This window comes from Lipotes vexillifer, unplaced genomic scaffold, assembly GCF_000442215.2.
Source record: "Lipotes vexillifer unplaced genomic scaffold, Lipotes_vexillifer_v1.1 scaffold863, whole genome shotgun sequence".
In the NCBI taxonomy this organism is placed as follows: Eukaryota; Metazoa; Chordata; class Mammalia; order Artiodactyla; family Lipotidae; genus Lipotes; species Lipotes vexillifer.
The window spans coordinates 2,146,181-2,163,288 of NW_006788168.1; positions in this window are offsets into that span (position 1 = coordinate 2,146,181).

Sequence of the window (17,108 nt, forward strand, 5' to 3'; positions counted from 1 at the left end):
GCATTCCTGTCGTAATTCTTAAAACTAAGTATTTCTATCATTTAGAACAAAGGCCCCGGTATCAGGAGGAATACATTTGATATCAATGGGTCTTTGGAAAATCCTCTGTTACTTGGGAAAACTATTACTGTTTTCCACAACAGACACCCAGAAAGTTAACTTGCTCCAAAGAAGAAAAAAAAAAAGTATATTGGATAAATCCAATAAATGCCTAAACTACGTACATCAAAATGTTTTGAAAGAATAAATGAGATAAATGCTGGAAAATCTTTACTATAAAACCATTGGGTGCTCTGATTATGTTCGTGCTGTTCCATCATCAGCATTTAATTTGTACTCTCTTATCTTCGCCATGCTCCCTGCAATCTGGAGATTAAACCAGAGGCAGGGATTGAAGGTCAGCCAACCAAAACTCAAACCCATAAAGGTCTCATAACTCTGGTTAATTAGAACAACAATGCCTAGGAGAAGACAGAATAACAGGGAAAATGTCTCCTGGCTGGGATGATGGTGATATTACTGCAGCTGCTGCTACTGGCTACCACTAATAGATTACCACACTCCAGGCATTATGCTGAATACTTGAATCATCACAAAACCCACAAAAAGAGCATCATTATCCCCATTTTTTACAGACAGGAAAACTGAGGCCCAGAGACTTTAAGTAATTGCACACTGTCACCTAGCTAGTAAGTGGAGTAACCTAGAGTCTGCCCTAAGTTGTCTGACTCAAAGACCAGGCTTTTAACAGCTATGCTACTCTAATTGTTAGGAAGGTGATAATGGACAAGATAATTCTGACATTTTAGACCTGCTGTTTTTCCATTAGAAAATTTAATACAAGTATACCCTCTCTTTCTGTTTTAGGGAAATGTAGAAATGCTTTAATGACTGAATAAAATGTTTTAGGTCCAGTTCAAAGAGACAGAGCATGTGCGTTTGCCTACCCCTTCTCCCAAGATCCTATTGAAATCTCAATAATGATATATAAAGACTAAGTCTATTAGAATCCTGAAAACAAATAGAATGTCCACAGCAGAAACTTCAATGACTTGGGTAAATTTCTGGGAGTCAGAGAGCAGATGGGACCATATTGATGTAGCAAAGCAGAGTAATGCACAAGCCAAAACATGCGAGTGTGAAGTCTTCAGCCAGGATCCTCACCTAGAGAGGCTCCAAGCTTGGGGCCCGTGGGCAAAGAGAACAAACAAGGGCCTGGGGCAGGGATCAGGGGAGTTGACCACAGAACAGATAAACCACAGAACAGCTGGGCCACTCAGGCCCTCTCTTCCCACTCCACGTACAGAGCAGCTCTTTATCCTTAGCTGGAGCACCAATGACTGCATTGTGAAGAGAGTAAGATCTTCCTGAACGGAATGGGAGCTTGGGTGGAGGCAGAAAGAAGTATTGTCTAGCCTCAGCTTTAGAGCCTCCACAATGGACATAAATCCATCTCCACTCTGAAGTGGAATTCTACCCCCAGGTAAAGCTCTTCTGCCTTGGGCAGTTGTGATGGTCCTGAACTCGCTGGCTAAATGGAGGCTTGACTGGCAAAGCCATCCACTTACACAGGGCTATAATCAGCTCTCCCATTCAGAAAATGGCCTTCTGAGTAAACACACCTATTAGTGAAATCCACTCAATCAACCTATATTTATCAATATAGTTCTTAGTACATATGAATAGTCAACAAAGGATCACCAGACATTTGAGGAAAATCAACAAGATGCAAGATAAAGACTGAGGTGAACACAGACTGGCTTCTGAGGAAACAGAGGAAAAATAATGGGAGATATCTTATAAAATATCTAATTATCTTCACAGAGATTCAAGAGGTTACTGCATCCTTTAAAAAAGTACTGGCTGCTAAGGGGGCAAAGTGAATCAGAGAACAAGAAAGGATTATTGGAAATTTGAAATGATTATCAGAATTTTTAAGAATTCAGTGAAAGATCTAAATAGTGGAATGGAAATAGTTGAAGCCCCAATTATGGACATGATTTTTAAAGTGAAGACATCTCCCAGAAAGCTAGATAAAAAAGAAAAAGACATGGATAATAAGAGAAGAATTGTCAGTAAAAATAGATTTTTAAAAAGGCTCAGTGTTTATTTAAAAGCAGTTCTAAAAACAATGGAAGGAAGGATGTAATCAAATACGTAAGTACTTTGATTTGAAAAAAGACTCAGGTCTGAAAAACTGAAAAAATCCAACAAATACCAAGATTTTGAAAAAAATGGCCCTCAGTTGTACGTAGGCACATCTGAAGAAACTGTAGAACTCTAGGGCTAAAGAGACAATCCAGAAGCTTTCCAGGAAGAAAAACAGATTACCGCCAAAGACCAAGTATAAGATGGACAGCAAACCTCCAGCAACCCTGAAAGCTAGAAGACAATGCCGTAACGTCTAAAACACTGAGAGAGATTTGGAGTCCAGACAATCAAGTGTAAAGGCAAAACAGAAGATTACAGATACACAATGACACAGAAACTGTATGTTTCATGCATCCTTAACAAATTACTTAAGCGTGTGTTCTAACAGAACATACAAGGAACCCGAGAAAGGATGGCATGAGATTCAAAAGCATAAGGCACTAATCCAGAGAATACTGAAACGAAATCCCAGTTTGACGATTGTGCAGCAAATCTAGGAAGCAGTGAGCCCCCAAAAGTCAGAGGACTCTGTGAAGAATGTCTTCAAGAAGAAAGTAGATTTCAATACGAAATATAAAGCAATCATCTTTTCTGTTAACAAGAAAAAGGAATGCCAGATAAAAACTCTGAAAAAAATTTAAAAATCTGTACAGAAAACCTTTTCTCAGATATGAGGCAAACTAAAATATACATCATTTCAAGTAGCTCTACAGAATAAGAATAGAACATTGATTTGATTTTAATGCTTGGAATATTTTTCTTTGAGTGAGACAAGTCAACTCTCTTCATTTTTTCTATGGGTCTAATCACCCTCACTGGTTTTACAGTAAGTTATTATTCTGGTTCTTACTGCTGCGTAACAAATCATCCCAGAATTTATGGCTTAAAACAACAACAGTCATTATCTCTCATAATTTCTGGGGGTGAGGAATTTGGGAGTGGCTCAGCTAGGTGGTTTGGCTCAAGGCATTTTGTGAGGTTGCAGTCAGGTGATGGCTGGGCCTGGGATCATCCTGGAGGCTCCCTCACTCACATGTCTGGTCCCTGAGGGCTGGACAGATGAGGACTAGGGATTCTTTGGCATCTCTGTGTCCATGTAGCCTGCCCAGGTGGGTTCTCCAGGATGGCAGCTTCAGGGTAGCCAGACTCCTTTCGTAATTGTTCAGGGTTCCAAAAACATGTGTTCCAAGAAAGAACGAGGCAGAAGCTATGTTGCCTTTATGACTTAGACTAAAATTTGAGAGGCTATTGCATCCTTTAAAAATGTACCAGCTGCTACAGAGCATTGCTTCCCCTGGACTCTATTAGGCAAGGCAGTCAACAGAAGCCCCCTGAGGTTCCAGAGAAGTGGAGATAGATTCCACCTCTTGATGGGAGAGTGGCAAAGCTCTAGAAGAACCTGTGGGACTGGAAATATTATAGCAGTCATCTTGGGGACATCATCTTTTTACACTAAAGTCAGTGTAAAAACTTTATCATACATATCAAGGAAAAGACAACCAACTAGAAAAATAGACGAGAGATTTGAACAGACACTTCACAAAAAGAAATAGTTAAATGTCCAATAAATACATGAAAAGGTGCTCAACTGCATTCGTCATCAAAGAAAATCAAATTAAAATCAAAATGCAATACCTGTACACATCCAACAGAATTGCTAAAATTTGGAAGACTGACAAGACCAACACCAAAGTTGTCTTTGGTAATAATATATATGAGATATATATATAAGATAATAATATATATAAGATAATATAAGAGAAGAATTGTCAGTAAAGTCTTGGGTGTGGAACAAGGGGAACACTCATGCCCTGCTGGTGGACAGGGTGGAGATGGTAGAAAGCAAGCATAATTACTCTGGAAAACTGTTGGCCAGTATCTGCTAAAGGTGAACATATGCTTACCTTTCAACTTAGCAATTCCCCTCCCAGATATGTAGCCAAGAGAAACACATGCACGTCTATACCAAAAGACATGTTCAGAAATGTTCAGTGATATTATTAATAAGAGCCCTGTGTTAGTCAGGGTTCATCAGAGGATCAATAGGCCATATATATATATATATATATATATATATATATATATATATATATATGTCAGATATATATATATAGAGAGATCAATAGGCCATATATATATATATAGAGAGAGAGAGAGAGAGAGAAAGAGAGATCAATAGGCCATATATAGATAGATAGATAGATAGATAGATATGTCAGATATATATATATATATACATATATAGAGAGAGATCAATAGGCCATAGATAGATACATAGATAGATAGATAGGTAAAAAGAGATTTTACTATGAAGAATTGGCTCATGCAGTTAGGAAGTTGGCAAGTCCCAAGGTCTGCAGGGTGAGTTAGCAGGCTGGGGACCCAGGAGAGTCGATGGTATAATTCCAGTCCAAAGGCCAACAAGCTTGAGACCCAGGAAGAACTGACATTTCAGTTTGAGTCTGAAGGCAGGAAAAAGCTGATGTGCCACTTTGAAGGCAGTCGGGCAGGAGGAATTCTTCCTTACTCAGGGGAGGGTCAGCCTTTTTGTTCTGTTTAGGCCTTCAGCTGTTTGGATGAGGCCCACACACATGAGGAAGGCAATCTGCTTTACTCAGTCTACAGATTTAAATGTTAATCTTCTCCAAAAACACCCTTGCAGAAATATCCAAAATGTTTAACCAAATATCTGGACATCCCGTGGCCCAGTCAAATGACATAAAATTAACCATCCCAAGCCCCAAACTAGAAGCAACCAAACTCTGTATTGGTAGTAGGAGAGCTTACTCGTGTATGGTCACACAAGGAGATGAAAGCAGTGATAGTGGATGTCATTAGCTGCATACAGTAATAAAAATGCATCTCATAAACATTATGTTGAATGAAGATATCAGAAAGGAATTCATATAGTGTGATTCCATTTATATAAAGTGCAACACAGAAAAAATCATCTCTAGTGTTAGAAATCAAGATATGGTTGCGTTTGAGGAGGGAAAGGGGCACTTGTGAGGTGCTTGTAATGTTTTTTACCTTGACCTTCGTGGTTGTTCGTTGGGGTGTTTGCTTTGTTATAAATCACTGAGTTGTACACTTGTGATTTGTAAATTTTTCTGTATGGGTTATACTTAAAAAAATCTGTTTGAAACTTTAACAAAAGAGAGTGATTGGGGAGCTGTTTAAACCTCCTAAGAAACATGAGCAAATATTACTTTCCTAATTAAAAAAATAATTAGAAAACAAATTTTCATCAAGTCAGTATCATTAGCAGTTTTGCAACATGCAACTCAAAAGAAGCAAAACTATTCTTCAGTTAATTTGTTTTCAATAAAATACTTATTTAAATGATTCATTATGATAAACACTCAGAAGGCAGAAAAATTTTCAAGTGAATAATGAATCATTTACAAAAGTATTACTGCTTCCCATAAACTCATTAAAAAGTGATAGTAAAAGGATTACAAGTATCTGGGAATTGGCTGAAACATTTATTTTAAAATAAAGTGGCATATATACAAGTTTTACTGTAATATGATGTTTCATTGTCATTTTATCTACGGCGAATGTTCTTTCTCCAAATTAAACCAAATTAGAAACTACAAAAGGAAAACTTTGGGAAAATACCATTTAACAGAATTAACTTTAGCCAGCAGATACGTTCAGACTGCAAAAATATTGGAAAATGCAGTTAAACCCCTGATGCAGATCCCAACGAAAACCACTTTAATTTTTAACAGTAGTATGTGTCTATTTGGACTGAACATTGCCTTTTTTTTAATTGTTATCGTATTTTGTTTTGGCCTTTAAAGTTTTAAAGATACTTAGTGTTGGAAACATGTTTTTAGTTTATCAAAACCGTTTTTAAAGGCTGGAAATAAAAAGAAAGTAAGCAAAACAAGCCTGTGCATGTATGTGATTCATTTTAAAAAATCATTTGAAATCATGAAAGGCTTTATGCACACAAAATTAATACTTATTTGTGTTATTTATTGTAAATATTTTATAGCAAAATTAATGGACAGTGAAAGATCTTCTTAAGCATGTAGCAAGAAACTGAAAAACAGGAATAGGGTATTAGAACCTTCGTTCTAAAACAAAGAATATCTTTTCTCCACTCCGAGCTTGTAAAAGTGGCAACACGTGGATTGATTCTCGTGGAAGGGTAATATTGCAATTTTCTATAAATACTCTTTGAGCAACAAACAATAAACAAAAACAAAGTTCTCCCTCTTTTAACAACTTAGTTTCTGATGGAATAGATTTCATAATAGTGTCAGGAGACCCAAAAGGTTAGATCAACATTTGCTGGATGGGGCAAACCTAGAGCTGCCCATGGATTCTTGGCCAGATGCAAGGTCAAGAGGTCAAAACAATTGACCACTAATGGAGGAAGATGAACCTGGGCAGGATTGTCCTTTGGCTCCCAGGGTCCAGGTTAAAAAAATAAAAGATCTGGACTCTGGACCCCTATATTCTCATGTCATACTGGAGAAGGGAACAGATTGAATCTTCTCTGGATTCAGCACTGATTCTGTTTCAGAGTAAAGGTGAGCCTTGGACATGTTTCCCAGTGGCAACAACTTCATGAAAGCATCAGAGGGGTACAAATCATAATCTAAGGGGATAAAACCTGGAGCAAATTAATTCAAGGTGGAGTAGCTCCCATCTTGCTTTCTTCTCAAAGTTCTGGGGTCACACCTGTTGTTCCCCTCTGTTGAGGGGGCAGAACAGCTGCTAGAACCTCCGGTTTTGTGTCTTGGGGGCTTCAGTCCTGCCATTACTCTAAGCAAGCCAAGAGCACTAAGAATCATACTTCTTTCTTTTCCCTCCATAGCTTCTCCTTTTAGTTCTCTGGTTAAATAGAGATGAAGGTGGAATAAACAGGGCTAATATTCGACCAATGAGCCCCTGACTGATTATTTAGCTCCACCAATGGTCTGATTGGTCAGTGTCCCTGCTTGCTTTTAAATATTTCTCCTGAGAATAAACAACCTTTTACCTACCTTCTGTTCTTGAGTAGCTGTGAGGCAAAACTGTTTGCTAAGAAAAAAGGAGAAAAGAAAACCTTTATTAAAGTTTTAGAAATGCAAACTTCCCAAGTTTTAAAAGTAGGAATAGGTGGAATTGTAGTTTGTGGGACAGGTAAGCTACCTATGACACAGATGGCATCCAAGGGAGAGTAGCACCCGGCGGTGGTTCTCGACCCGGGCTGCCTATTGGATCACCTGGGGAGCAGGGTGGGGCCTGGGCAACAGGATTTGCAAAACCTTCCCAGGTGACTCCATATGTAGCCAAGGTGGATAATTATTCTACAGAAATATTTGGAAAAGGGAAGGTTGAGGATGACTGGATTAGAATAGACGTACAAAGACGTGTCTCATGAGAGAATCTCAAACGTGTAGGCAGCACTAACTCAGAGACATAGACTAGTGACAGAGACTTGGGTGCCTTTTCAACAATTATCCTTTAGTATATGATTAAGGATATATTCAAAAGAGACAAAAGAAAGCCCAGTGAAAGCAAAGGTAAATTCTTTCAACACAGGATTGACCTATCAGTGCTCAGAGAGCGTAATCAAAGGATGGTACTTTTCCCTCCAGTTTTATTGAGAGCTAATTAACATACATCACTGTATAAGTTTAAGGTGTAAAGCATAATGGTTTGACTTACATATATTGTGAAATGATTACCACAATACATTTAGCTAGCATCCATCATCTCATACAGATACAATAAAAAGGAAAAAAAGAAAAAAAATTTTTTTCCTTGTGATGAGAACTCAGGATTTACTCTTAACTTTCATTCGGAATGGATAACGGTATTAACTACAGTCATTATGTTGTACGCTATATTCCTTGTACTTATTTATTTTCTGACTGGAAGTTTAGGGTGGTACTTTTAAAATTTGGTTTCTAAAAGGTTTTTATTTTAGGAGATTAAGACGTTTTATTTAGAAGAAGTTTTACAGAAAAATTGTGAAAATGGAGTTTGCATATACCCCTCACCCAGTTTCCCCTATTATGAACCTCTTACATTAGTATGGTACATTTGTTGTAATTAATGAACCAATATTGATACATTTATAATAAATAAAGTCCATAATTTACTCATATTTCTCTAGTTTTTAACCTAATGTTTTTTTCTGTTCCAGGATCCCGTCCAGGATACCACATTACACTTAATCATCTTTCACCTTCAGCTTCTTTTGGCCGTGAGTTACCCAGGCTTTTCATATTTTGTATTATCTTGAGTTTTGAGGAGTACTGGTCAGGTGTTCTGTAGCTTGTCCCTCAGTTGGGGTACGTCTGATGGCTTTCTCATTATTAGACTGGGGCTATGTGTTTGGGGGAGAAAGATTACAGAGGTGAAGTTCCGTTTTCATCATGTCATGTCCTGGTATGTACGATCAACATCACTTAGCACTGTTGATGTTGACCCGGATCACCTGACTGAGGTGGTGTTTGTCACATTTCTCTACTGAAACGTTCCTCTTTCTCCTTTTTCCACACAGTACAAGTTAGAAGGAAATCACTACATGCAGCTCACACTTAAGGAGTGAGGAGTTATACTCCTTTCCTTGAGGGTGAAGCATCTGCATCAGTTAAAGGATGGTACCTCTTTTATGTGCTTGCATCCACCAACTAAACGCATGAAATCTGTTCCCAATCCAGGCAGGCCTCAGTGGCAAAGGTGAGGCTTTTCAATATTCCACTCCTCTGCTAACTAGAACCCAGCTCCCTCTGACTAAGACCCCACTGCTGCAGGTCACACTTTCTTTCCCTTGGCCCTTCTGCAGCCCCAGTATTTCTAACACAGGGCATGGTGGAAATTCTGGGATCCCAGAACCAGAAATGGAACCCCCATAGAAAATGGTTGAATTGTATCCCTTCCCAAACTCATATGCTGAAGTCCAGTACCTCAGAATTTGACCTTATTTGGAAATAGGGTCATTGAAGATATAATTAGTTAAGGTTAGGTTGTACTGGGGTAGGATAGGCCCCTAATTCAATATCTGGTGTCCTTATAAATGGGAAATTGGACATGTTGACACACACATAGGGGGAACGTTATGGGAACATGAAGGCAGAGATTAGGGTTATGTGCCTATCAGTCAAGGAATGCCAAGGATTGCCAGCAAAACCATCAGAACCTAAAGGAGAGGCATGGAACACATCCTTTCCCAACGCCTCCAGAGGAATTAGGGCTCTGCTGACACTCCGATTTCAGACTTCTGACCTTCAGAACTGTAAGACAATAAATTACCATTGTTTAAGCCACTCAGTTTGTGTTACTGTTACAACAGCCCTAGGGAACTAATACACCCTCCAAAGATGACTCTTCTCATCACAGAGAAAAAAAAAAAAACTCTTTGAAAGACCTATTTAGCTCATCCCAGGACCAAGCTGAATTCCATGAACACTCACCCATTACCCTATCCTATGAATATTTACTAAGCAGGTGCACTGTGCTCAGAACTCATAAGCCCCTGGGGAGCAGTAGAACCTTAAAGATCCAGCCATTAGGCTGAGGATAGAGACAATGCAGAGACATGGTAGCATTCTATTTTCCTGCCTAGGGCTATTCGCATTCCAGATTCCGTATCGATACCAGTAAGCGTGGTCAATATATTTCTCTTCTCTCTCTCTCTCTCTCTCTCTCTCTCTCTCTATGTATGTACAATATGTGTGTGTGTGTGTGTGTGTGTGTGTGTGTGTGTGTGTGTGTATAAAAGGTTGACATATCTTAGATCAGGTTCCCTGGAGAAAACACTGACATTTGTGTGCTGGGGTATTCAGGCAGGAGTGCTCTCAGGAACAAGACCAGCATGAAGATGAGGGAAGCAGGCCTGGAGAGAAGTCAAATAGTGATGCAGCTGCATTAAAGGCCTCAGCCAATCCTCTGGGGAGCTCTGGAGCTGGGATGACCCTTCAGAGAGGTCCTGACCTGAGACAGGGGTGGCGAGTCTTTGTACTCCTGCAGTGACCACTCATTAAATAACTTGAGCAAGGCAGTTTGCTTCAGGCAAAGGCAGTCCCTGGAGAGGGATTCTCCTGTGAGCTCTCAGCAGCCAACATTCCCAGCAGCCGGAAGAATAACTGCCTCAGTCCCGAGGGGGGATTCCAGAGAATGCACTATAGCATTCACTTCAAAGGACATCTGTTTCTGGATGAAAAATAAAAATCTCTTAACCAACACTTACTGGGTACCTAGTAGAATTAGTAGACAAAAGGCACCTAAATTGGCTTCCTGGACCATCTTCCTGGCAGGCCATAAACACAGAGACAGACAACGTTGGAGATGGAAAAATCAGAATGGAGAATGTAAGTTAACCCTGAGGAGAGTGATGCAAGATCAAATAGGCAGGGATCAGGCGCTGGGTCAGTTAACTCTGAGATTTTGCAAAAAGAAGAGCTGACCTGTTCTGTCTCCTGTTAGCAAAATGGCCTGGGATGAATTGTGCAGTAGACAAAGCTGGGGGCTTCCCTGGTGGTGCAGTGGTTGAGAGTCCGCCTGCCGATGCGGGGGATGCGGGTTCGTGCCCCGGTCCGGGAAGATCCCACATGCCGCGGAGCGGCTGGGCCCATGAGCCATGGCCGCTGAGCCTTCTTTCTTTAGGCACCCGTCCAAGCACCTGTTCCTTTGTAAACTGTGTGGCTCTGCTCAGGGATCTCAGGCTCCTCCTGAAGGTGACGCCCAGAGCCTTAGCAGAACTCTGGTTGGCTTGCAGGAGTGTCTCCCTGGAGGAATGAACCCCAGGCCTGCAACTTTACCCACACAGAGCTGTTGGTGGCTCCTGCCTCTGATCTACAGCCATCAAGGGAGATGGCACCCTGCATTCTAGTTCCATAGAAACTCACTACCCCTACATCAAGGCCAGCCTCTCCTTCCTATCTGTATTTGCTTCCTAGGATTACCTTAAATTACTATAACCTGGTGGATTCACACAACAGAAATTGATTCTTTCACAGTTCTGGAGGCCAGAAATCTGAAATCAAGGTATTGGCAGGGTCTTGTGCCCTCTTAAGGCTCTAGAAGATCTGTTCCATGCCCTTCTCCCAGCTACTTGTGTTTCCAGCAGCCCTCGGTATTCCTTGGTTTATAGACACATCACTGCAGTCTCTGCCTCTGTCCTCACATGGTATTCTCCCTGTGTGTCTGTGTCTCCTCTCTTCTTTTTATAAGGACACCGGTCATATTAGATTAAGACCCATCTACTCCAGTATGACCTCATCTTACCTTAATTACATCGGCAATGACCCTATTCGCAAATAAGGTCACAGTCACAGGTACCAGGGATTATGACTTCAACATAATTTCCAGGGAGGGGGATACAATTCAAATCACAACACTGTCTAAAGTTATGATGCCTAATTTAATGACCTAACATGCACTAATAGAAGAAACCTTGACCATTTCCTCAAGGTCTCTCAGCATAATGTCTACATCTTTGTATTTTGAGAAAAATTGAAATCCCGCGGCTGAACTTCTGAGATCTAGTGTAAAAATAGGTAATTGGGATAATTTCAGTCCACATAAGATGGGCAATATGACCCAAAGTGAAACAACGGAAAGGGATGTTGAGGCCTCTGGGGCCTTAGTGGGGGTCTATTAAATAGTAAGTACCAATCTCACCTACTCTTGGTCAGACTCCACTAACTACTTCCATTCATAGAACAGATTATATTGCTGATGAGGCCAAGATTTGATCTTAATCCAGAACTACTTTATCCAAACCACAAGCCCAACCCTCACCATCCTTGTCACAGAGATAACAAGAACAGTGATCCAGAGAAGACCTGTCAGAGAGGCCAGTGCAAAACCCACCCAGTCACTGGATAAACCCAGCTAAGATCTTCCAGTGAACTGGGTCACAGAGGCCTCCATATTGGTAAAGGATCCCATCCTGTTCTAAGCTGTGTAACTTTAAGACAGCTGCATTTTCATTATGTTCTTAAATAGAAATGATGATGAGGTACTGTAGAACTCTAGCCATCCAGGTGTTAAGACCAATCACTGTGAAGCTGGCACCAGAAGTTGATGAGAGGGTGCTGTAAATCTCAGAAAAGGGCAAAGTGCTCACATTTATATTTTGTTGCTAAAAGAGAAAGAGAAAAAAACACAGCTTAAAAAAAAAATTGTCATCTGATTTCACATGTAATTTCAAGCCCACTTAACCGCTTCCTGAAAAGATCTTGGAAGGGATAAAAGAAAAGAAGTCTCTATCCTAAAGCCCAATAATGACTAGAAATTCCAGAAACCAACCCATCAGCCCTATCAGATCCCATAAATGGTGAGATGGAGATGGAGATCATTTCCAACAATGATGAGGCTCATGACTGTCTTGGGGGAAAAAAAAAAAAAAGGCAATGGAAAGATATATGGCAGCTGAGCAAGCTATAAACTTCCTGTTTGGAAACCTCCTGCAGGTTATCTAGACTCAGAGCCTAATTCCTTCCCCCATAAAATGGGGACAATCAGACTTTTCCTAGGAGCAGTGGAATGTAATGGCCAGACCATAAATCCCAGTTCTAATAGTGGGAAAGAAACTACTGAATGTCCTAGAATCTCAGTTCCCTCATCTATAAAATGAAATTATAATATCTATTCTTATAGGGTTGCTGTAAGAATTAAAAGGGGTACAATATATTCAATGTTTTCTCTATACTAGGTATGGGCTATGCAGTTTTTTATTCCCACCACATACAAAATAAAGCACCTCTAAATTAGAGACGTTTGCATCTATTAAATCTTTAATCTAGCTCCTAGACATGCCTGCTACCTGGATGTACTGCTCCATCCAGCACAACAAACCCAGGCACTGTGCATCTGAGATTGTCAAGTAGGATCATTTAAATCCACAAGTAGATGGGGATTGAATCACCAGTGGGTGTTGGAATTATCCTCAGGTTATGGATAAAAATGCAGCCCAGCTACAGAGCAGTTAACTTCATTCCAGAAATCAATGAAGTGCAGTGTGACATGGTAGGAGCAACACAGTGCAACACCGGTAAATGTAAACACAAATTAAACAAATAAATGAAGGAAGAAGAGATCATATCATTTGCTTTTGTTTTCCTTTTAGTATCTCAGTTCAAAATTGCTCTTTGCGGGCCATCTGACTCTGGTGACTCAGGGTAGGAGAGGGAACTCAGAGGGTTCCAAGGAGAAGTAGCATAGAAGGCTTATCCCTTGTGAGGCCTTGTCTACTAAAATAGCAAGTGCAACTCGGCGCTTCTAGGGGAAATTGGAGCTCCTGCCACAAGAAAGCAGAAGAGGAGATGTTTATTGATCAGGAGGCTGACACTGACATTTGGGGAGCCTTCCTGAATGAATAAGGTTTGGAATTACCCATCAGGGACTTGCTTCTCACCTAACTAAATTCCACAGCCTGGTTCTGAAGATTCTTTAACCTTTCATCACAGAGGGGGCAGACCTCTGTAGCAGATCAGAACTTCTGCAGGAAATTAGGCTGACCAGTTCCTGTTCCCTTTGCAACTCTGGAGTGAAGGCTTTTGTTCCCAAACCCTTTCCTGCTGTTGCCAATCCCTTCACACACTCACACCCACATAGAGAGAGCTATATTCTTTCCCTCAACAGAGTTAAGGCCTTATATTAACCCCTTTCTTGGCCCTAAGCTGTTTACTTGAAGCCATGCCTCTCAACCTTAGAATGAATCAGTTGGGGAGTTTAAAAAAGTCCTGATGCCCAGGCCATACACCAAACCAATTAGATCAGCATCCTGGGGGGTGGGACCCAGGCAGGGGTAGTTTTTTAAAGCTCTTAGATTATTCCAGTGTGCAGCTAAGGTTGATATACACTGACTAATGAAATTGTGAATTGAAGCATTAGGGTGGGGTAAAATATAGTACAGGGAGCAGTCAGCCTGCCTGGGCTTTGAGATTGTCCCTTGTCATGTCCTAGAGCACAGGAGTCTCTGATTCTCCAGAACTCCTAAATGTCATGGGGCCAGAATGTCTGGAGCAGACATCACAGTGGCCGTATTCGTCTACTTGGACTGCCATAAAAACATACCACAGACTGAGGGGCTGAAACAACACACATTCATTTCCTCACAGTTCTGGAGGCAGGGAGTTCAAGATCAAGGTGCTGGCATGGTTGGTTTCTGGTGAGAACGCTCTTCCTGGCTTGTAGATGGCTGCCTTCTTGCAGTGTTCTCACGTGGCCTTTCCTCTGGGATTGCGTGGAGGGAGAGGGGGTGGGAGGGAGAGAGAGGAAAAGAGGGAGAAAGAGAGAGAGAGAACTCTGATATCTCTTCTCAAAAGGACACTAATCCTATTGGATCAGGGCCCCCTTATGACTCATCTTTTTTTTTCTTTAATTTTTAGTTTATATTGTAGTATAGCTGAGTTACAATGTTGTGTTAGTTTCAGGTGTACAGCAAAGTGATTCAGTTATTCATTTCATCTTAATTTCTTCCTTAGCAGCCCCATCTCCAAATACAGCCACACCTGTGGTTAAAACCTCAACAGATGAATTTGGGCGGGCGAGGGACACAGACATTTAGTCCACAACAGTGGCCATGACCCTAATGGAGGCTCCAGCAAATACAGCTTACTCTGATATCATACGTCCCTGCTACTCATAGTGTGGTTCATGAGCCAGCAGCAACAGTGTCCCCTGGAAGCTTGTTGGCAATGCAAAGTGTTGGGTCTCAACCCAGCCAGACCCCCTGAACCAGAATCTGCATTTTAACAAGATCCCCTGTGATCACTGTGTACATTGGTGCATGAGAAGTGTTGTAATAGACTTTCCTCAATTCTAACGACTCTTCCAATCCTCAGAAATCTTAGCAGATTAGTTTGCAAAACAGCTAGCCTTATGTTTTGCACACCCGGCTCCTTGATCTCAGAGAAGGGCCCAAACTTTCTCACCCTATGGGTGATGGGGGATGAACCTCCTGGCTGTTGAGTTTGAGGACTTAAGATGAAAAGTCCAGAGTAACTGTATCCCCACCAACTCCACCCTCTTCTTCCTGTAGTGTGCTCCTCCCCTCCTCCTCTTTGCCTTTGCCTCCAAGGATTTTTCCTAAGAAAAACAGTCAGGATCAATTTTGAGCCAGTTGCAATGAGCATCTGTCAGCAATCTTACTTAACCATCCAGTCCAGTCCCACTGGTTGAGCAAGCGTCTGTTTCTCAGGGGTTCCCTCAGGGCCCAAGAGGATCTGAAAAGGGCAGAGGTGAGAGGAGGGTGGGGCTGGTGCAGTCACAGCCCTACAAGCTCCAGTGACTAAACTCTGCTTCTGGGGGTGGGGTGGGGTGAGGCTTTTAAAGTCAGGGTGTGTATGAGAAATAGAACTGGGCTAAAGAGCCCTCCATCTGTCTTGTCACAGCTGTTGCCCCAATAAACATGCCAGCAGATTACATCTCTTTAGGAATTCATTTTTTATTAGTAATGAAAGCTGCAAGGAATTTAACACAGTTTCTCTCATGTCCTTCTGGAGAAACGTAGTCTACATTCCAGTTAAGTGAACTTTGTCACCTGGCATGGGAATACTGTCAATTGCCCAACCCAATGTCTGTTGTCTCCTTCTGCCTCAGCAACAGAAACCCAATGTACTCAAGACTCCTTCAAAGGAGGGGATACCTTTTGCTTCTATCCTTTGTCCTCCCTGTTGTCTGGATTAGTGATGTAATGGCTGGAGCTCCAGCAGTTATCTTGAACCATTAAATGGTCTTTTGGTGTTCTGAGACCAATTTCAACGCGTTGGAGGGGGCATTTTCCACACCACCAACAAGTAATTCTCAAACATCAGCAGGGTGTCCAAGAATCCAACTCAGTTCTGGCACCATCTACTTGGGAATAGCATCAGATTCCACAGGCGGAGGACTCAGTCCTGCAAGACTGCCCCCCCCCCCACTTCAGACACCAGTAGCAAGCGCAGGTTTCTACCTGTGCTTCTGATCAACTAGCTGTAAATCAGAGGTTCCCAAGACCCCCTCCCCAGGTTCAATTAATTTGCTAGAGTTGCTCACAGAACTTAAACATTTTACTTAACAGATCACCAGTTTATAGCAAAAGGATATAACTCAGAAACAGCTAGAGGGACGAGATGCATAGGGCAAGATATGTAGGGAGGGACACAGAGCTTCCGTGTCCTCTCGAGGCCCACCACTCTCCCCAAATGTCCATGTGTTCACCAACCCAGAAGCTCTCTGAACTCTTTACTCTTAAGTTTTTACAAAAGCTTCATTACAAAGGCATGAATGACTAACTCATTGGCCATTAGCAATCGATTCAACCTCCGTGTCCTCTCCCATCCCCTGATGGGCAGACCTCTAATCACGTGGTTGGTTCTCCACATGCTTAGAGGATTAGAACTTTCCCATCCTTAGACAGGGTCCAAAACTCGTCTCATTAACATACCAAGAGACACTTCTGTCGCCCTCAACACTTAGGAGATTCAGAGGGTCTGAGAAGTTGTGAGTCAAGAACTGTGGACAAAGACTAGATATATATGAAGAATATATTTTGGTCACATCTGAGTGACCAAATATATATTTCTTAATAAATCACAATATCACAGGTGGTCTTAAGATAGAAGCCACATGTAAGGGAGATGAAAGAAAGAAAACCCCTGGTCCTTGATATCTTTCAGAGTTGCCATACCAGCTCTGCACTGTCTATTTTCGGTTTACTTTAAGTGAGAAAGAACTAAACTATCTTATTTACTTATTTATTTTTCTGTTTCATGTAGCTGAACTTAATCTTAACTGATATGGAGGTGAAGAGTGTTATTGGGCTTCCCTGGTGGCGCAGCGGTTGAGAGTCCTCCTGCCGATGCAGGGGACACGGGTTCGTGCCCCGGTCCGGGAGGATCCCACATGCCGCGCAGCCGCTGGGCCCGTGAGCCATGGCCGCTGAGCCTGCACGTCCGGAGCCTGTGCTCCGCAGCGGGAGAGGCCACAGCAGTGAGAGGCCCGCGTACCGCAAAAAAAAA